This window comes from Delphinus delphis, chromosome 13 (genome assembly GCF_949987515.2).
Source record: "Delphinus delphis chromosome 13, mDelDel1.2, whole genome shotgun sequence".
Lineage (NCBI taxonomy): Eukaryota > Metazoa > Chordata > Mammalia > Artiodactyla > Delphinidae > Delphinus > Delphinus delphis.
The window spans coordinates 54,700,903-54,724,396 of record NC_082695.1 but is presented as its reverse complement, the minus strand read 5'-3'; the positions used below and the strand labels follow the sequence as shown (position 1 = coordinate 54,724,396).

The 23,494-nt window shown below is 36.4% G+C and overlaps 1 pseudogene; it reads right to left on the bottom strand.

The window, feature by feature from the left end:
• Positions 1-17,575: 17,575 nt before the first annotated feature.
• LOC132436612 (peptidyl-prolyl cis-trans isomerase A pseudogene) lies at positions 17,576-18,073 on the bottom strand (annotated as a pseudogene).
• Positions 18,074-23,494: the final 5,421 nt, after the last annotated feature.

The following is a 23,494-nucleotide window of genomic DNA, read 5'->3' as shown; positions in this document are numbered from 1 at the left end:
CACCTCAATTTTAAAATGGCTTTCCTGTGAATGAGGAGTATAATTCAAATTAATTGAATTGACTGTAACTCTATGTTTTTCAAAAAGCACACAATGTGTCAATTCAATATTCTACTCAATGACTACATGATACCGACCTTAAGGAAAGTTCAAAGCCATTTATGAAGATAGTCACGAACAGGGGTTTGGTAAGACTTAAAGCTAGGATATAGTACAATAAATTTGTCCTTGGAATTCAGGGGTGTGTGTGTGTGTGGTGTGTCTACTAGTCATATCAGAAATTGGGTAATGAAAAGGGGTTTATGGGAATTAAAAGCTAGAAAAAATCTAGTGCTAGAAAAAGAAAATAACAGAAAGAATAAAAGTATGCTCTTAATTTGGATTAAGAGCACAATTTGAAGATGCCAATTTTACTCACTCTGTAGCCATTCAGATTGTATTACCAATGTTCAAATCAACTAATGAAATCAAAACCTGGATGTTATATGACTTGGTGAATGAAAGTTCTGATTAGAGTAGTGGGCAATTTTGTAACTGTGGTTTATTGTTGGGCATTGCCAATATGAATGGAATGGCACATATTTTGAAACTCAGAATTTCTTGATGAGTGAAAATAAAATAGCGTTATAGACAGCAGTAGTAGAAATGGGATCATCAACTTGCTTGTGTTTAGTTTTGCTGATTAATAACTTCACTTACATATTCATACTCTTCTATTTAATTGATCTCTAACTAATATTTCTCAAAATGCACTCTGCACCACACCTGCAGAGAAACATGTGTACTAAAATTGTGATTTCTGAGATTCCTTCAAGCATACTCAACTGAGGTATTTTTAAGTTTTCTGTCTGAGAGTCAACAAGCACCCCAGGCATTGATTCACAGGTACCCCAAAGTTTGAAAACCGCAGTTTGGATTGTATCCATTTAAATATTAAGGGAATTTTAAAGTTCTGCAGCCCATATTATAAAAGTTAAGTCCTAGTTTTGGTCATCTAATTCATCCAATTTCCTGAAAGGAGGTGTCAAAAAGATGAAGGAATTCCATGAAGAATACTTGAGGGTTCCATACAGTGAAGAAATGGCATTATAATTGTTTAATCTTGAGTCATAAAATAACCTCAGGAAAGGGGTAACTGAGAGTATTATTGTTCTCGAAACTGCAAAACAATATGAATGGTAAACTAGAAACTTAATTTGTTCCTTATAAGCCAACTGAGGATGTACCTTATCCTGCATTCTACTATCTATATATAACACTGTATGTTATATATGTACATATATATATATCACATTTTAAATACAACATACATATGTTCATTAAAACTAAAAAATAAAACTCACCCAATGATTACCTAATGAACAGAATGATTAGTTAATTTCATTCCTTGTATCAGCCATTCCTCATTACATATTTACTGACTACTCTAAAACTCTAATATTAATATTGTACAAAATTTTAAGAAAGATGCCATAACCAATGGAGATTACACTTCATTGATGATACCAGACTGGTATACATCTCTTAGTTATATGTAAATGTCTATAGAACTCTATATAAATATAATACAAATAGAGAAGAAATGAGTAGAGTTCAAAATACTTGAGGAGAAATTTCCATAGAGATGATAACAGAAAACCCATTCTTTAAGGTTGGGTAGGATTCAAACCAAAATATGCGTGATGGTTATTACTCAGAAAGAGACAATATAGGCAAGTCATGAAGGCAGGATACAGTACCTCCTCAGTGGGATTAGAAAGATGAAGGGTGGTATTAAATCAATGGACCAACACAAAGGGGTTAAATAGGGTATGGAATTTAACAGCCAAAAGTGTTATTTTGTGGTGGAGATAACACTGGTGAATGATCAACAATCATCTGTGGAAGGAAGAACATCACCTTAAAGAGGAGATTCTTAAAGTATCAAGGATGGAGCTTATCTTAGAAAAATGAGAAATCTGTGTGAGTAGGAAATCCCCCCAAAACTGTAGGACAAACCAAATAGACACTGAAAGAAACCAAAGCCTGGAGATATGGGCAGGGTCTCTACTATAAGGTGTTCCAGGTGTCACATTGAAGATTCTCCATTTGTCTGGAAAGTCAGAAGACGTCCTGAAGGTTTTTCATTAGAAACTAAATACAATAGATTTGTATTATGTAAAGCCCAATCTTGTTATAGTGTGGGAAGTAAATCAGAAGCTCAAGTAGAGGTAGCTGGGCCAGTTGGAAAAGTGATGTGTCATTGTAATTCATGTAAGAAATGTCAGTAGCTTCTCTAAGGTGTTAGTAAATAGAAAGTTGGGGGGATGTAGGAATGGGAGAGGGAGCAGTGGGAAACAACAGTGGAAATGAGTAACATTTATTGTCATCCACCTGCAGCCCACCCAGTGAGACTCTCACATAATCCCCATTACTTCCACTTTTGGTAGCAGAGTATAGGTATCTAAATAAGTAGATGTTCTCCTTTCCTTCTTAATTTATTGTACTATTAATTCCCATGTGTATGCTTAAATATGTATGTGTGAATGTGCGTGTGTGTACGCGTGAGAAAGGGAGAGAGAGAGAGGAGAGAGAGGAAAGAGAGGTGGGGTGGGGGTGGGAATGCCTGCTGCAAACACAGGAGTGTTTTCTTAAACTGGTGTAACATCTTGTTGGCTAAACGGAGATGCCTGTCATCCTTCATTAATAAAAATTAACTGTAAATCTCCTTGCCTCCCACAGGAGGGCCTTTTAAACATTCCATCAGGGGCTTGCAGAGGACGTCTGGCAGTGAGTCAATCAAGAAACAGCATGAACTGGCAGCAGAATCTACAAGGATTTTTTAAAAATTATATATTTATATATATTTAAAGTGTTACAATATATAAAGTATGTATTTATATACTTTGTTGTCTATCTGCCAGTCCTAAGCAGACTTCATCTGAATTTGTTTTCATGGTCTTTCTACAGACAGTCTCTTTTCCCACCCTCCCATCACTGCATCCTTATTCTTCCCTCACCACCCCTACACCCCCACCCCCTGCTGTCCTCCTGGTGCTGGAGACCAGTGCAATATCATTTTCCGCATAATAAAATTTGGAGTGACATTAATATAAGTGTAATTTTATAGAAGGGAATGGGCCTGGCTGATAGTTTCTACCTGCTGTGTTTTGATGATAGACATCAGGATGTCACCATCTGTGTAATGAAATTTCACCTCCGTAATGGTTCAGATTATCAAACATTCTTCCAAGCTGGCTCTGGGAATCTACTTATTTATTTATTTACATATTTATTTATCTGTGAACAGCACTGGATGCCTGTTTATTATAGAAGTTATGGGTGAAGAGAGTTTTAAGTGCATTAAGCAAAGTAAAGGAGAAGAGAATCTAAACCTTTGCTATTGCTCCATAGATACATTGATCATGAAGTCACTCTTTATAGTCCTAGACAAAAGGTTTTATTTTTACATATATAATGCCCCCATTGCTCTCTAACTGGAACATATCAAATTGATGGGTTAGTGTCAAGTAGGTATAAAATTAAGGAACGAAAAATACATTGGGTGTTTTTAATATAGATATTTATATACCATCTAATTTAATCTCCAAACAGTGTTGTCAGGATGCAGTGAGTTAACATATAGCTCCAATAGACACATATAGGTCAAAATATATAATACTCACCAAAACATAGGTGCTATTACCCTTCAAAGCAAAAAGTGAGACTCAGAGAAGATAATTAACTTGTCAAGATGACCCAGGAATGAAACATGTTTTAACTCAGATCTGTTTGTCTCACAAATTCATGCACTTTTCATTTCCAAGTTTCTTCCCAGGCACTGAGGCCAAATTGGGACAGGGGAATGGGATTCAGTAGAGAGAATCTCAGATATGTCCAACTGCCCCAATATGATTCAATATATTCAAGTTGTGATATTGACTATCTGCATCTCTAGTTGCAAGCAATGAACTAGAATTTGTTTGCTTTCTATTGCCTTGATGTGTAGCTGAGAAAAATGTCATTAAGAAGATGAAGAAGATAAGAGAGAGAATAAATATTGATTTATAATCATATCAGGTAGATAACAAACTGCTTATTCCATTATATTATAAATCCATTTTTGTATGAATACTTAAAACTGCACTTCAGATTATACCCATATGTCTAGATATTTTGCAATTCTGAATTCTGAATCAATTTATGAATATTATAGCTGATTATATCTTCTACCTTCTTTTTAAAAAAATGCCAGTAGTATTATTTCATGATTATTCAGTGTCTTTATTTTTATTTTTATTTTTTTTTGCGGTACGCGGGCCTCTCACTGTTGTGGCCTCTCCCGTTGCGGAGCACAGGCTGTGAATGCGCAGGCCCAGCGGCCATGGCTCACGGGCCCAGCTGCTCCGCAGCATGTGAGATCCTCCCGGACCGGGGCACGAACCCGCGTCCCCTGCATCAGCAGGCGGACTCTCAACCACTGCGCCACCAAGGAAGCCCTATTTTTCTATTTTTAACCTGAAAAACTTCAAAGATTCAAGTGTTTTTTGAATGTTTTAAATCGGTGTTTTAAATCAATGTTTTAAATCGGTGTGAATGCTTTAACTTTGAGGTGTGCCACAAATGGTAAATAATAATAATAATTCAATCACAAAATATTTAAATCATTTACCTCTGTTGTAAATGCATTTTTATAATTTTTACTCATTTGCAATTCTCATATGATTTCTTGAGTAGGAAAGAAAGGAATGGAGTTAGTATTGTTTGTCACGTAAAATCCAAAGCCTCTTACTTATGTGATGGTCTGTAGGAGTGCAGAACCCACATGAAAATCAATTATAAAGCCTTTGCAAAAACTTGGGAATCGTGGGTGTACTTTATTAAGTGAAACTGACAGTTGAGTCCCTCTTTTATAATGTCAATTGTTTTTACCCTGTCTCTCATCCATTCTGCATAGTTTCACTTTTTTGTGAAACTATGGTTTATGACTTGGTTTATATCCCACCCTTTGTACTTGTCTGACACCCCCAGTTTTATTGAAAACCCTCCTAAGTGATGGGGTACTTTTACCTGTCTTTAAGTCTACTGGGATATCTAGCACAGTGCACTGGACAATCAGGGATTCGGTTTACTTGCATTCAGTCACCTCTTTTAACTAGTTTTAAAACTAAGAGAGGTACCTTAGTTTATATATTTTGGCAGTACACTTTCAGTAGAACTCAGATTTTCTGCCTCTAGTCTATCTAGTGGACCTTCTAAGTGTCCTTATTGTCTCCTGTCATTTCTGGTTCTTAGATTCTCCTGCATGGAGCCTTAAGCCTTTCTTCATTACCTCAGTCAGGAGTCTCTGTGGTTGGAGATTGAAGAGCTCATCCTTGATCACCATCTTATGTGAGCTGAGGAAAGAATCAAAATAATTAATACCTGGACAGATGGCCTAAGAGTCACTGGTGTGTGAAACCAGCAATGTTTTGTTGGTGGTGAGCACATGCTTATTCTCTTTGGAATAAACAAACCCAGTGGTATAGGTTTGTTTATCAATAGGGGGTAAGGATAGAGGTGGGGAATAAGTTTATATTCTTGACATCTTCCATCTGGGTCTTGGGAAAAAAAAAAACACCCTGCTATCTCAAAATTGGAATATTTCTTTTAAAATAAGCTTTACACAGTCCTAAAAATTTTGCACGGACCAGAGGCCAGAGCTTGGAATAGTGTCTCTGAGTTAATAAGAGAACTCCAATGAGAGCCCTTTTGTCTATATCTGGGTACACCTATAGCCTCCAAAATACCACATTACACTATTTTATTTGCACTCCTTTCCAAATCACACCTATTCAGTTTGATATAAACATTAGATGGTAGATGACAGACATATATTTGATTGTCATTGACCTCAAAAGAGATAGGCTTGTCCTAGTAAAGACTTGTTGGCAGAAGTCCAAATCTTACCTACCAAACTGTGTTTTACTTTCCAATTTCCTCAGAGCCCCTCACATTTTCCCTTTTGGGAATATGCCATTTTCCAACACTTATCAAGAGAAATTATTCACTGATGCTTCACCACAAAAAAGACTGTCGCATTCACTGAACTTCTAATCTGAAAATTCAAGTTCAAACACTCATACACACACACACACACACACACACACACACACACACACACACCACATGCATATAGAGTCTATGCTTTATCCTTCTATTTACTTTTCACTGAGTCCTCCTCTAGTGTTTAAAACTTCTTCAGCTGCTTTGATGTTTGCTCTTTCTTTAGAGGTAGAAAGATGAACAGTTCAAATGAAGTCTGTTTTCCTTATACTGGGTCTGGAGTCACAGCAGCAAAAGAATACCAGGTAAGGGTTGAGCTTCAGTGAACTGGAGTTCTGGGTGTATAAATTTAGGTTAGGGAATTTTCCATTGCTAAAGATTATGAATAGGCATGAACAAGGAGCCAAGGTAACTCAGGAAGTTAGGAGGAACTGGAACTGTCAGTGGCCATAAACTTTTGATCAGATAGCTTCTAAGGAGGAAGAGGGCTTTGTGTTTTAGAATAAACAAGAAGCCAGAAATCCAGGTCCTATCTTATTACAATAAAAGTGAGGTAAAGAGGTCAGATCTGGGGCCCATTAACTTGCTGTGAAGTTAGAAACAAGGGTTGATTGTCACAGGTCTCAAATCACTGGGAGTTTCTGAGTTCATGCAAAGTGTGTTAGCTTTAAGAATAATGTAGTCTCTTTCTACTGCTCTGAATTTGTAATTTAGCCAGAAGATTGAAGCTAGACTCAGTAAATTAGGAATAGAAGAAAACTTCCTCAACTTGATTACAAACACCTCAAATATTCTATAGCTAACATTACACTAAAATGATGAGAAACTCAAAGCTTTCCCACTAAGATCAGGAACAAGGTAATATGTCCCCTCTCACTACTCCTTTTTGTACTTGAGGTACCAGCTAATGAAGTAAAACAAGAAAAGGAAATAAAAGGTATATACAGATTGGGAAGGAAGAAATGAAACTATACTTTTTAACAGATGACATGACCATCTTTGTAGAAAATCTGAAAGAATCAACAACAACAACAACAAAAAGACTCCTGGAACTGATAAGCAATTATGGCAAAGTTGCAGGATATAAGTCTCCTATATAAAAGTTAATCACTTTCCACTTATTAAAAAATAAGTGGAATGTGAAGTTAAAAATACAATACCAGGGAATTCCCTGATGATCCAGTGGTTAGGGCTCTGTGCTTCCACTGCCGGGGGGGCAGGTTCCATCCCTGTTTGGGGGAACTGGGATCCCTCATGCTTCACAGTGCAGCCAAAAAAAAAAAAAAAGCAGTACTATTTACATTAGCATCCTCCAAAATGAAATACTAAGGTATAAATCTAACAAAATATGGACAAGATCTATGTAAGGAAAACTACAAAATTCTGATGAACAAAATGAAAAAAGAATTAAATGGAGAGATATTTCATGTTCATGGATAGCAAGACTCAGTATTTTCAAGATATCAGTTCTTCCCAGCTTGATCAATAGATTCAATGCCATCCCAATCAAAATCGCAACAATTTATTTTGTGGATATCAACAAATTGATTCTAAAATTTATATAGAGAGGCAAAATACTCACAATAGCCAACACATTAATTAAGTAGAAAAACAAAGTTAGAGGACTGACACTTCTTGACTTCAAGAATTACTGTAAAGCTACAGTAATCAAGACAGGCTGGTTGGCATTTGTAAAATGATAGAGATCTCTGAAATAGACCCACATATGTGTAGCCAACTAAACTTTGACAAAAGAATAAAGTCAGGTGCAGTACATCCTGTTTTTCTCACGAGTTTATTTTGTATAGAATCTACTCAGCCACCCTTTGGTGATGATTTTCTATTATGCAGAGAGAAGCCAGGAATCTAGTTAAACTCATAAGGTCAAAAACTTCTATATGTCTGTGATTAAAGAAAATAAGAAAAAAATTCAGATTCAACTGAAAAAGAAAAGAAGACAATGACATATATATATATATTATTTGAAATTGTATACAGTATATTAAAACCTTGATTGAACTAAACCTAAAGATTTAAAACTTTATATTATCTTGAAGTCTTTTTTTTCTTTGACATTAGGAATGAGTAGACAATGTAGATACCACACAAAGTGTTAGTCAGAGCCTCAAAATCATCCTTCCAAATAGTAGGAAACACAGAGCTTCTTATAGTTAAATCACCCAGGAGGTCACAATGATGTTCTGTCCACCTGGAATACTGAAACTGAGAGACTAGATTTACAGGAGTTAGCAAATTACAGCGTATGGGCCAAATACAGCCCACAGCTGTTTTTTGTAAATAAAATATTATTGGGACACAGACATGCTAACTTTTAAATGTACTGTCTATAATTACTTCTGTGCTACAATTGCAGAGATAAGTAGTTGAGATATGTAGCTTGCAAGGCCTAAATAATTTGCTGTTTGACCCTTGACAAAAAGTTCACTGATTTTTTTTTTTTTTTTTTTTGCGGTACGCGAGCTTCTCACTGCTGTGGCCTCTCCCGTTGCGGAGCACAGGCTCTGGACGCGCAGGCTCAGTGGCCATGGCTCACGGGCCCAGCTGCTCCGCGGCATGTGGGATCTTCCCGGACTGGAGCACAAACCCGTGTCCCCCACATCGGCAGGTGGACTCCCAACCACTGCACCACTAGGGAAGCTCTTTATTGATTTTTTGACATAAAAAGTTTACTGACTCTAAGTTAGAGAATAAGGATATCAAAAAGTGTCATCTAAGCTACTTTAAGTGAATAAAAATTAAGGACAAATAACTAACAAAACAAAAGAAATTAAAATGTTATGCCTGATGTTTTAGAGAACAAGTAGCTAATGAAAATAATAGGTATTTGACAAGGAAGCAAACAAACAAAAAACCTAACACTAATCTTGAAGAAGAGGGGATATGACACCAAAACCCCTAGTTTCAAGATGCTCCATCATAATAGAATTTAGGAAACATTTCCCCCAGTTTATAGAAGTGAAGGAAAATGCAACTTAAGAAGAAAGAATTAGGGTCTTTTTTAAAGGCATGAATAAATGCCAAAATAAAAAAGAGATTATCTTGAGAGTGATCAAAATTGCATTCACAAGGAATAGAACATAAGTGTTACACACATTGCAGAAAAGAATAAAATGGAAAGTAGGAAAGGAATTTAAATTAGAGATAATACTCTAGTATATCTAACTGATACTTCTTAAATACCTATTGGATTATTAGATGGTGAAAAAATTATTATACACAACCACTCCTCAAATCTGTCTCCCATTATAAATAGTAAATAATGAGGAAGAAATAAATAAGTGCCAGAAAATATTATAGAAAGCACAAGGTGCTGTATTACTGATGGGATGTTCATTGAAATGTCCCAGATAGTTAGCCATGAACAAATGTCTGCTAGAGATGCTCATATAATGAGCAGATAAAAGGTTTGGGCAAATGGGATTTCCAGTACCAGTAATACATCTGGGTACCTGCCCACTCAAAAAATATATATTTGTGTTTTCTAATGATGAATTTTCCTTTCCCATCTTATTTTTCTTGTATTTTCCCTTTTAACATCAAGAAAAACTTTCCCAGAAGTTGCCTATGAGACATTATCCACTGTCTCATTGACCAGAGTTGTGTCATCTCCTACTTTTAACAAAATCATGTAAGTATCTATACTTATATCAGAGAAAATATACTTTAAGCTGAAGACTATATCAAGGGTCAAAGAAAGTCATATATAATGATAATAGGGTCAATCCATCAAGAGGATATAATATTTGTAAATACTTATACACTTACTATAGGTGCACCTAAATATATAAATGTTAACATATTTGAAGGGATAAATAGATAACAGTACAGTAGTAGGTGTCTTTAATACCCCATTTTCAACAATGGGTAGATCATCCATATGGAAAATCATAAAGAAACATTGGACTTAAACTACACATCAGACGAGATGGTCCTAACAGGCATATACAGAGCATTCCATTGAACAACATCAGAATACTCTTTCCTCTCAAGTGCATATGGTACATTTTCCAGGATAAACAATATGTTATGACACAAAGCAAATCATAATACATTTAAGAAAATTGAAATCATACCAAGCATCTTTTCTGACCACAGTGTTATGAAACTAGAAATTAATTACAAGAAGAAAACTGGAAAATTCCTGAATATGTGGCTATTAAACAACATGCTCCTGAACAACCAATGGGTCAAAGAAGAAATCAGGGTTTCCCTGGTGGCACAGTGGTTGAGAGTCCACCTGCCGATGCAGGGGACACAGGTTCGTGCCCCGGTCTGGGAAGATCCCACATGCCGTGGAGCAACTGGGCCCGTGAGCCATGGCTGCTGAGCCTGCACGTCCAGAGCCTGTGCTCCGCGACGGGAGAGGCCACAACAGTGAGAGGCCCGTGTACCGCAAAAAAAAAAAAAAAAAAAAATCAAAAGATAAATTAAAAGAAAAAATCTTGAGAAAACTGAATTTGGAAATACAACATAACAAAAACTTGTGAGAACTGCAAAAGCAGTTCTAAAGGGAAGTTTATAATAATAAATGCCTTCATTAAGAAAAAACAGAAATCTCAAATAAACAACCTAACTTTGCATCTCAAGAGACTAGAAGAAGAACAAATTAAACCCAAAATTATTTGTAGGAAAGAAATAACAAAGATCAGAACAGAAATAAATTATATAAAGACCAGAAAAATAATAGGAAATATCAATGAAACTGAGTGGTTTTTCTAGACTTACCAAGAAAGGAAGAGAGAGGACTCAGATTAATAAATTTATAAATGAAAGAGGAGACATTACAGCTGATACCACACAAGTAGAAAGGATCATGAGACTATGATGAATAATTATATATTAACAAACTGGACAACCTAGAAGAAATGTTAAATTTCTTGAAACATACTATCTATGAAGACTAAATCATGAAGAAATAGACAATCTAAACAGGCCATTTACTAGTAAAAAATTGAATGAGTAATAATAAAAAGAAAACAAAAACTTCCAAAAAAGAAAAGCCCAGGACCAGACGGTTTCACAGGTGAATTCTATCAAATATTTAAGGAAGAAATAACACCAATCCTTCTCAAAATCTTTCACATAATAGAAGAGAGATAGAACACTTCCAAACTGAGTTTGCAATGGCAGCATTGCCCTGATACCAAAGCCAGAAAACTACATTATAGGCATACCTCAGTGATATTGTGGGTTCCGTTCCAGACCACTGTAATAAAGCAAGTCACATGAATTTTTTGGTTTCCCAGTAGATATAAAATTTTTGTTTACACTATACTATAATCTATTAATTAAAAAATAGCATTTTGTCTAAAAAATGTACATAGCTTAATTGAAAAATACTTTATTCCAAAAAAATGCTAACCATCATCTGAACCTTCAGCAAGTCATAATAGTAACATCAAAGATCACTGATCACAGATCACCATAACAAATATAATAATAATAATAAAAGTTTGGGATATTATGAAAATTACCAAATGTGAGTGACTATTGTTGGAAAAATGGTGCCTATAGACTGCTTCAATACAGGATTGCCACAAACCTTCAATTTGTAAAAAACACAATATCTGTGAAGCACAATAAGATGAAGTACAATAAAATGAGGTATGCTTGTATAAGAAAAGAAAATGACAGGCCAATGTATTGGGTTGGCCAAAAAGTGCCATAAATAAAATAAATAAAAATAAAAGGCACATTTTTCATTTTCATCAAGAACTTTATTGAATAACGTATTCTCCCCTTTGTACCATTACCTTCTGCCATTTTTCAGGAAAATTCATAATTCCATCTTCCCAAAACTTATCTTTTTGAGCAAATAACTGTTCCAGGGAACGGTTCTTCCAGGGAATTGAAATTTTTTCCATTAAGAGAATTTTGTAAAGACTGAAATAAATGGAAATCTGAAGGTGTAATGTCTGGTGAATACAGCAGATGAATTGGAACCTCCCAGCCAAGCTGTGACAGTTTTTACCTGGTTATCAAAGAAACACGCGGTCTTGTAGTATCCTGATGGAAGACTATGCATTTTCTGTTAACTAACTCCGGACGCTTTTCATCAAATGCCACTTTCAGTTGGTCTAATTGGGAGCAGTACTTGTTGGAATTAATTATTTGGTTTTCCAGAAGGAGCTCATAATAGAGGACTCCTTTCCAATCCCACCATATACACAACATCACCTTCTTTGGATGAAGACTGGCCTTTTGGTGTGGTTGGTGGTGTTTCATTTTGCTTGCCACATGATCTCTTCTGTTCCACATTATTGTACAGTATCCACTTTTCATGGACTGTCACAATTTATTTTAAAAATGGAACATTTTTGTTATGTTTAAGTAGAGAATCACATGTGGAAATACAGTCAAGAACGTTTTTTCACTTAATTTATGTGGAACCCAAATATCAAAGTGATTAACATAACCAAGCTGGTGCAAATGATTTTCAATGCTTGATTTGTATATTTTGAGTATGTTGGCTATCTCCCGTGTGGTATAATGTTGATTATTCTCAATTAATGTCTTTATTTGATCCCTGTCAACTTAAAATGGTCTACCCGACGATGGAGCATTGTCCAGCAAGAAATTTCCAGCACAAAACTTTGCAAACCACTTTTGACACAACATCAGTCACACACCTTCTCCATATACTGCATAAATATTTTTTGCATTTTGGGTGCGCTTCACCTTTCTTGAAATAATAAAGCATAATATGTCGAAAATGTTGCTGTTTTTCTTCCATCTTCAATATTGAAATGGCTACACAAAAATTCACCAATTTTGATGTCTTTTTAAAAATGCACACTGATATGACAGCTGTCACGTACAAGCTAACAAAATTGTTTTGAATGAAGTTTAGACAACTAAGTGCTACTAGAGCCATCTTATGGAAAAAAACAAATGAAACTTTTGGCCAACCCAATATGTTAGAGTATTCAGTAAATGGAAAAACACTATAGAAATATGAGTTAATATTATTATTATTGTTATTATTACTATACAGTCACAGACTCAAAAACACTGTCCATATTTTCACAGTAGTGAGTGTTCAATGAGGATTATTTGTTATATAGGGCTATCAAATTATATTTTTCTAAGTGTTTTTAGATGTACTTATCACCTATTTAGCATTAGTTAGTACTAGATTATTTTAAAAAGTAAAATAATTTGATAGCTCAAATTTCCTGGAGGTATTTGTATATTTGTTGACTTCACATACACATTAGTGACTTGGATCTCAATAATGCTAATTATATAACTACATGTCAGGAACTGTGCTAACTACTCTGTGTGTTTCATCTCCCTTCAACCTCATAATTAATTCTATAGAGTGGATATAATAACTTTAATTTCACAGATAAGAAAAATGAGGATTAATGGGGTTTTTGCAAATACCCTGTGTCAAAAAGATCATAACTGGAAGAGGTATGTTTTGTGTCCAAAAATGTCTAATATTGTAGACAGCCCTTGTGCTTTACCACTACTTTAACTAGACAGTGTAGTTGCTTGCTATTCACTTTCAAATTAAATGAATGAATGAATATTGTCTTAGCTTAGATCTGACAACTTTTCAAACTCACAATATTTCAGGAAGGGAAAATGTCTGGATCCCAAATATGCAGATTGTGTATACCATAATTATCTATCTTAAGCATTCCACCATTATATCACATTAAACAGGTCCAAGTTGTAACTCGCTATTTTCCAAGTAATATTTGCTCCTTTTCCTGTGTTCCCTGACTTACTTAAAGGTATCATTATTCACTCAATTTCCTGCACTAAATATTTTAAGTCCTCTCTCTGCCTAATCTCCTATTAGTAATCCATTTCTAAATCATGTAAATTCTTCTGTAAGGTATCTCAAACCCATCCATTTCCCATCTTTCTCCAATCATCACTATCTCTCAGCTGGGTTGTTCTTATAGAGTCCTAACTGGTCCTACCCACTCGCATCCATTCACCATGCTGCTGCTAGACTGTCCCTTCTACCATCAGATTTGATTATACAGTATTTCTGCTTTAAACATGAAAAGTATTCCTATTGCGCTGAAGACAGAGACCAAACACCTTAGCCCGGCCTATGAAGATCTTCCTCATTTTTCCTTCTCCAATTCATTTCACACTTTACACCATGAAAATAATTAACTAGTTGCACCTTCACAAGCAGGCTAAGCTTTCAGTGTCCTCATATCATTTGCCTTACTTGTTCATCTGTCAGGACTGCCTTTTCCCACATCTGTCCTACTTAGTGACTAAAGCAGGACTGACCAGAAAGTAACCTTCCCATAAGCTTTACCAGCTGAAGCCTACACAACTCCCCATTAACTCCTGAATCTGTCCCTATTATGACACTATCCCATCGCATTAATTCCTTACTTGCCACTGACCCCACTAAGTGAAATCAGCTTGAGAACATGGGTCATGTTTTTTTTTTTTAATTTTACATAATCAGAATCTAGATGCCTGGCACAATTCTGATGCTCAATAAACTGTTTCAAAAAAATAATAAGTGAATAAGTGAATGGATAAATAGAAAAGAAGGAAGGAAAGAAAGAAGGGAGAAAGGAAGGGAAAGAGTATGAAAGGAAGAAAGAAAAAACATATGCCCTCTTGCTCAAGAAGAATATAAAAACTTAATACCCTTGGTTTTGGGGATACGTGATAGGATCAGAAGCACATGCTACTGTAAGATGTAAGTGTTATTTTTAGAGAAAATACATTATATTGTGTTTTTGTGTAGCAAACGGTAAACCTATCACCTCCCGCTGTAAATCCGACCCTCCATGAAATAAATCTTTCTTATAATTTCAGTGTTTTTCTTAAGATGGTATTCTATTTTTTAAGAGTAAAATGACCTAATCTGCAGTTCCAAACCTTCACTTTTCAAAAAAAAAAAAAGATTATTGAAATTTATAGATTTGGCCATGGCAAAATGGCATTTATGTTTTTCAGAGTTAAAATGAAATAAAATATCTAACTTGCTGGGTTTTGCTTTCATGACAAATAGGCACTGACAAATACATACCACATTACCATCCTTGATTGCTCTGATGGAACTCATTTTCATCTTGTGTTCCTCTAATTACATGAAAATTGCATACTTTTTATGCATGACACATTTTGCACAGCTTTAGCAAAAGGTTGTGAAGAGAGGGAAAAAAAAAAAAACATTTATCAGTTTTTTCCCCTTTCACAGCAGCAATTGATCATCTTCCCAGCAATCAATCTTGCTTTATGGGCCTATTTTTCTCCACTATTGTAACCAAATGGCAGCAGAAAGGCACTGTACACAAAAAAAAAATATGGTGGAGGTTTTTAGGTGTTTTTCTCAGCTTTTAATAGATGAGATTGAGGATGCCCTTGCTTTCTGATGATTGTTCTGATTTGTTTTCTTTGCTCTTCATTCCTCTCTCTGCCTGGGTTTGACGCTTTCACCATAGAAAGAGCGGTAGGACTCCTGTCTAAGAATCCTACCCCACCCTTTATTTCTCATTCAAACTACTTTACATTTACAGAGAATATTCAACATTTTAAAACACTTTCTTATCAATTTTTAAAATTTTAGTTTCATAATAAAATGGGATATATTTAGAGAAGATCATTTTAATCTGCATTTTAAAGATGAGGAAATTGAATGTTTATATGACTTGTGACTTTCCTAAATTAATGTGATTTATTTGTTTTGAATCTTGTAGTTGATTCAGAAGTCCTGGCTTCCAGTCCCAGTTTTTCCCAGAGGGTTTGGCTTCTCTTTAATAAAGACCTGGGAAAATAATTTTTCTGCTACCTATCCATAAAAATGCATACAAAGAACACACCAATAACAAATATCAGAGAAAATTGCAGTCAATCAATTGGTGTTTCTTTTACCATTCTTTATTTCTATTCTTTCTGAGAAAGAAGGCATTGACGTTCACAGGAAGCTCAGCATCATTGTATTTAACTCGAAAGAAATTGTAGAAGGCACATCTCATTCCTTGAAAATAATGACAAATTATGCAATTTTTGTTTTACTCAACTAGATTGAAAACGCCTGGGGAATAGCCAAGCTGCTTGGCAAAGGGAGGCATTTGATGTTTGGGGCTTTGGAGCCAAGGGAGCGGCATTGCTTTTCAAACAGGTGCAGGCTCCTAAAGCCTCACTCGTTTCCCCTTTTGGACAGGCGCAGCACCTGACCAACTTTGGGAGAACAAAGCCTCCATCTGGACAAAGGGAAAGAGAGCTGGTCGCCTGTGGAGCTGCAGAGAACAAGGCTCTGCTTCCCTTTGAAGTGCTGGCATTCTCCTTAATCACCTGGAAAAGTCTTAATTTAAAGAGGGGCTATTATACAAGCAGGGGATCTCAAGTATATTTGACTTTCATATCCAATCTACTTCCCTTTCATCAGGTTTATTAAAATTGGTGATCTGTTCATTGTGAACCCCGTTTGTATCTGAATATGGAGTACTTCCTTTAGGGTCTCCCTTGCTTTTCTGTTTGGTCCTGTGATGCACTCATATTGCTGCCTTTGCCATGGAGTCATTATTTCTGGGGATAAATACTGTGATGTCAGGCACACTGGATTATAATTGTTGCAGGGTAAACACAACGGGACTTTATGTTCTTAGAATGCCTAATTAGATGACAGTAAATGTATTGTGGGACAGCTGAAAAACACAAACCTAGGAAGTGTTGCATTTTTCACCATTGGATATACATGCATTGATGCACTTTATATCTTTACTCATATGAAATAAATATCCTAAAGGAATTCTCTTACCATTTTAGAAAGATACCTGAAAGATTCACTTTGGAGAAACACACAAAATCCATAAAGCTATAGTCTCAGGAGTACTAGTCAGCTCCATACAGTGCATGGGGAATGTGACAGTCATTCTAGTACACGCACCTCACCCAAATGCCCTCTTTTTAAAAAAGGGAGGGAGGATAAGTGATATTTTGATTTTATACTTGAGTTTGCGTCCTGGATACAACCATATGTTAGGGATACAAGAAACGGGAGTTCTTGCCATAAAAGAGTTTGTATTTTATGTGAGATAAATAAAATCATCTGAGAATTCAACTGTAAAAACAGAATTAAGCACTTCAAAAGATAATGGGAAATCAGAGTAAGACAATTTTAGTCAAAGAAATAGGTAACAGTGTTCACGGGATTGCAGTTTGAGCTTAGCTTTAAAAGTTGTATAAAATTATAAAGAGAGAGATGTGGATGGTGTGTCCTTATTGTTAATGATTTAAAAGAGAAAATCTGTGTAGGAATAAACCAGCAGTTTCTAGTGGGGACTCTCGCTATGTCATAAGGGAAGTTGTTTTTTTTTTTTTTTTTTTGATTGTTTAGTTTTTATTTCATAACCATAAACTTAACTTTGCAATTCAGCTAAACTTGGAGGGGAATAAGGAAAATATGGAACCCAAAGAAGTGCAATGAGAGCACAAAGATTATAGTATATTTTGAGCAGATGGAGATGAAGGGGTGCTCTCCTGAGCTACAGAAGGAATAGTCTTGGTGGTTAAGATAAAACACAAGTCAAATTTATTATTAGATTTGTCCACAGTCAGCAATGGTGATCTTCTTGCTGGCCTTGCCATTCCTGGACCCAAAGTGCTCCATGGCTTCCACAATATTCATGCCCTCTTTCACCTTGTGAAAGACCACATGCTTGCCACCCAACCACTCAGTCTTGGCAGTGCAGATGAAAAACGGAACCGTTTGTGTTGGGGCCAGCATTTGCCATGGACAAGATGCCAGGACCCATATGCTTCAGGAGGAAATTCTCATCATCAAATTTCTCCCATAGATGGACTTGCCACCAGTGCCATTATGACATGTGAAGTCACCACCCTGACACATAAATCCTGGAATTGTTCTGTGAAAGCAGGAACCTTTATAACCAAAACCCTTCTTCCCAGTGCTCAGAGCATGAAAGTTTTCTGCTGTCTTTGGAACTTTGTCTGCAAACAGCTCGAAGGAGACACGTTCCAAGGGCTTGCCGTCAATGGCGATGTCAAAGAACACAGTAGGGTTGACCATGGTTGGGCAGCGCGGGAGGTTCCGGTGTGGCAGCGTCTGCAAAGCCATAAGGGAAGTTTTGAAAAGATCTCTGGAGAAATGGAGACTTACCTTTAGGCAGTTATCAGATTGGAAGTTAAAAATGAAGTTCCGTTTTTGATTCTGAGTGAAGTCTGTGTGTGTCTGTGTGTGTGTGCCCGCTCACACACATGTCAAAGTCCTTGCCCTCTTATCGCCTCACTCTATAGATTTTCTTGAAGTGCCACTCCCAAATACAACCCATTGGTCCACGGTTCATATTCCAAAATATTCCTCTCTTTCTCCATCATATCAATTTTCCCTTTGGGGCCTGTTTCCAGCTGAAAGGGTAGGAAATGACCAACAACATGAATTTATACCAAGTTGTATATCTAGGACTGCAGTAAGGCATGACATTTCTCCCAAGACTGTTCATATCTTCAAAGGGTATCACTAACTCAAAGAACCAGTGGAATGTCCCTTCAATGAATGGACCACTGAGGAGCACTTTTGGGGAACAGGAGGACATCCCAGTGTCCTTAAGTTCTCTCCATATAAGTGGATGTCTCCTCACTGAAATGCACGTTAGGACAGAAAAGGACTTGTTCTTCAGCCCTACAGACATTCACAGGCCTGTAAACAATGGTGCCTGTCACACTGGGGGGCTGGGAATAGAAAGATGGGTGGGAAGGTAGTGCTTGCAAAATCCCATTTAGGGCATTATTTATTATTCTAGTTTGTAGTTTATCCTTATAGCATCTGTAATAAATAAACACTCTTCAGAAGAAAGTGCAAGTTAACAAGGAGTAGATGAGATTGAATGTGACGACTCCAGCCCTGTACAAGAGTCACTGGCCCATTAAATGAATGTGCACAGCTACTTCTTAATGCTCTCCATAAGTAATCAATTTCTGAAAATACCAAATAATTTTAAAACAGCCCTGTCTGACCTCACTCTCCAGTGATGCTGGATCAATCAGCCCTTGCTGATTTGCCTACCTAGTTTTAAATCAATCAGATTTGACATTTTTGGTTTTGTGTTTCTTTCCCTTGCCTACTCCTGCACCCATTCCCTTCCTTTGGCAATATTAAATGGTAACTGCCCTCATTCAAGGTTAGGGCCCCAAAATGTAGCTTAATATTTATAGGTCTGGACATCTTTTGAAAAAGCAGCAGAGGAATGTAAATACCATTGCAAGAAGTTAGAACATTCTGATGCTGTACTAGGGTTTGATTTCTATCCATATAAAAAGACCCAGGATGCCCAGAGCCTGAACACAGATGGAACTTGAGAAACTGTCAGCCTGAAGTATCTTCTATCAGACTTTTAAATAGAGTGTGATTCAGGAAAAAAGGTTAAAAAAGTATGATTTGAGCTTCCTTTCTCTTTTTGACTAATTAACTTCTCCAGGTCAAAAGTAATTTTTTCCAGTTTCCTAGCTCATAGCAGATAATATTTGTGAAAGAGTTTCATACAATCTCATTTTAAGTATGTAATATAACCTTCCTATTTGTTTCTTTATTTTTGGTCTCTATCCTCTCTTACTATTTTTTTCCCTTTCTTTATTCTCCTCATCCTCTTACTCTGCCTCCTCTTCTTCCTTCCTCTTTTCATCATTCTTGTTTTGAATATAAGTATTGTGTATTTGGTTTAGATTGAATATTTGTGTCTCTCCCCAAAATTCATATGTTGAAACCTAATTCCCAATACGATAGTGGTTGGAGTTGGGACCTTTGGGAAGCAATTAGGTCATGAGGGTAGCGCATTCCTGAATGGGATTAATTCCCTTATAAGAGATCCCAGAGAGTCCCCTCACCCCCTTCTGCCATGTGAGAACACAGAGAGAGAATGACCATCTATGAAACAGAAAGCAGACCCTTGCCAGATACTGAATCTGCCAGCTCCTTGATGTTAGACTTACCAGCCTTCAGAACTATCAGAAATAAATTTCTGTTGTCTATAAGTGACCCCATGTATGGGTATTGGGTAAAATACCCCATGTATTTTATAATAGCAGCTTGAACAGACTAAGTAAGAATCATAATGTATCTTAGTAAGTATGGAATACTGGGAGTACAGGAAAAGGACTTACCATAGAAAATTATAAGAATTCATGATCTCCTATTGGGCAGAAGGGCGAGTCAAGGTTAGTAAGATCAATTTAGTAATATTAGTAAGATTAAAAGTGATGCTCTGTTAAAAAAAAATTAAAATGCTTTACATAGGGAAGAAATTGCCTTGACAGAGGAGAAGATGGCAATTCAGGGAAAAAACAATGGATTCTTAGGAAGCAAGTTGATAGTGAAAAATTAATTGTGACAATATGGGATGTAACAATATAGGAGCAAATGGTTGTCAAACACTGGGTCACACAGAGGCTCTGTGTTTGTTCTAAAATTGCTAGAAAGAATGGGATAAGCTCTTTACCTGTTCGATATACACAGTAATAACAAGTATTAAGAGGAAGTCTCATAAGTCTGGGGGATTTCCAGGTTGGGGTATAGCTAAAATGACTGCTAGAATAAAGCAATGACATGGATATGATTTATGTTAACTGTTGGTGGCAACAATCCAAATGAGGTTTGTATAAAATGTTGACCAAATAAGGAGCTGAAACCAGTGATGAGATATAGCAGAAATCAGCAAACCACAGCCTGTGGGTTGAATCCAGCTGGCTAAGTGGTTTTATATAGTTTCTGAGTAAATTGTTTCAATAGTTTTAAGTGGTTAAAAAAAAAAGAAGAAGAATCTTTTGCGACACCTAAAAATTATGTGAAATTTAAATTTCAGTGTCCATAAATAAAGTTTTATTAGACCACTGCAATCCTTTTTTTTTTTTTTTTCTGTCTGTGGTTGCTTTTATGCTACAGTAGAAGAATTTAGTGGTTGCAACAGAGACTATATGGCCTGCAAAGCCTAAAATATTTACTATCTGGTTCTTTACAGAAAAAATGTTTTCAACTCCTCATCTGTGGGTTCTGATTTTGGGGATGCTGGATTCTTGTCCATATATTTAATTCAATTAAACAGATATTTATTGAATGTCTACTATTTCCAGTGATACTTACTGTAATATCTGAAATTTGATTGTAAATGTCTGTTCCTTTGGGAATTCTTTGATAAACAATAATTAATATGACTTTACCATAAGCCCAGTATTAGGAATGATACAAAGAGTTAACCATGAGAAGTTTATGTAAGTTTTCAAGGTTCAGATAAAGTCAGGGCATGGTAAAAGAAGAGCACACTGTCAATTTTGGATAAGAGGTGTCAGAAAACATGGCACCTTTCAGGAATGAGCACACATTTGATATGACCCAAACATGGGCTACATGCAAACTGGAATGGCAGAAACCAAGTAAAAAGAAAAAAGTCAATTTGGCCAGATGATGAGGAACCTTCATGCAATGCTACAAATTTGGATTTTGGTGAAGGATGATGATTTATTTTTCATTTTTTATTTTAGATTTATTATGAAGGAGAGTGAGACTGATACACATTTCAGGGAAAGAATCCATGAATTTAGCTACAGACTGGATGTGGGTGTTAAGGAGACAGATGTAGGGAGGGTCCTGGATGGGGTGACTGCATGGGTGATGGTCTTCCTAAGATGGTATATGAAAGTGGGGAGCAAGAGGGTGGGGAGAATAGGATTTATCATGGTAAGTTTCAGTGGCCCATGAACATTCATGGGCACAGATTGAAGCACAGGAAAGAGGTGTCTCTAAGTGGATAAGAAGGGTTGAGAATTATCAGTGCACAATGGGAGCTGAAGTCATGGGATGAATGGTACTACCAAGGAATGCAGATAAAATGCAAAGCAAGGGGATCAGGGAGAGTAATTAGAAAACTAATACTATTGAAGAGTTCTCAAAGGGATATAACATCAAGTCTTCCTTAAACCTCCTTAAGACTTAAAATCTTGTGGGACTGAGAACTCGGCTATGCACCTTAATACACGAGTAAAAGGGGAAAATATTTGTAAATGGGTACATGCATGTCACCAGAGATGACTCTAGCCACACTCATGGCTTTGATGAGAGTCCTTCCTGTACTCTTGATTCCCTAATTATAAGCTTAATTTCCTAAAGCTAAAAATAAAAATCTTATACAAAGCAGGCTAACATGAACTTGACCACTGCTCCTGGGATAGCAACCTCTCCTCCAGCCCCAATTAGTTACATTGTCCTTTCTTGATTCCTCCCCCTGTTTCAGAAGCTGATCATATTTTGTTTTCCACCATCTCCCTTTATGTCTTCCTTTGCCAGTTGCTAAGCACTCCCTTGTTGCTAAGTGGGATATGAGCACTTAATTTACTCCATTCTTTTTTCCCATACCAGATTTTAGAAATTGCAGATCCTGTTTAATCAATGTGTAAATGCAATGCTTTTGATGTATTTTTCCTAAGAGCAATATTTTGATCATTCTTAATGATACTTAATGAAGTCACCGCATGATTTCTGATTGTACCTAATTGAAGCTTGTGACTTGCATTTCAATATTATCATCTTACAGCTTTAGGTCTATGAGATGAAACTTTTCCAGGGCCTAAAAATATTAGAAAACATGAAGAACTGATGTTCCATTTTAAATCAAAAATTATTCCAGAATAGATGTATGTACATGTGGATGTATATATACATATATATATATATATATATAAACTTAAAGGGAAACTGAAATAAATTTCCCAAAATGCATTTCATGTGTTGATGATAAAGGGAACAACATCTTTGATAAAGAGGAAGTTTAACCACTAGTTTTAAGTCTTATAAAGGAACCTAAAGGCCATTAATGTTAATACTTTTATATCAACGCCATGCTGAACTACATATGGAGTCCACCACGCAAGCAAATCTGAAACCAAGTCCCCCTAAAACCAAGTTTCTCTGCTGAGTTTATGATTAACCTCTCTATCTAAAATGTCATTCCCTTTCTTGTCCAACATCTGTTCCCCTCAAGATTGAGAAGTATCAGAGAAAAGGGGGGATTGAAACTGAGTAGGACCTGGCCCTCCCAGGTACAAAAGCCTATTTCTGTGTCCCTTGTTTCTTGTTTGTAGGAAAAAGGTTTCAGCCTCCTAGACCTTCCTTGAGTTCGAAAGGGCAGATTCAAACAGTTACTCATTAGAGGAGTGAGGGAATGCAGAAACAAAGGAAAGCCATCAAGGAAAAATAGTGCAGCTGTGGGGCAGGGTCCTGGTTCCTCCTCAAGAGAAGTGCATGACAATCTGATACACATCTCTGAGTTCTTCTATGGGAACTAAGACCCCCACCCAGGTGGAGGATGGTAACTTCAGGCTGAACACAAGCACATAGATCCCTGACTGGTTGGAACCAGAAGGCTGATGATTGAGATTCCCAGAACAATGCCCTGTTACCTCACTACGAGCCAATCAGAGGAAAGTCACACACCCTAAAAACTTTTCC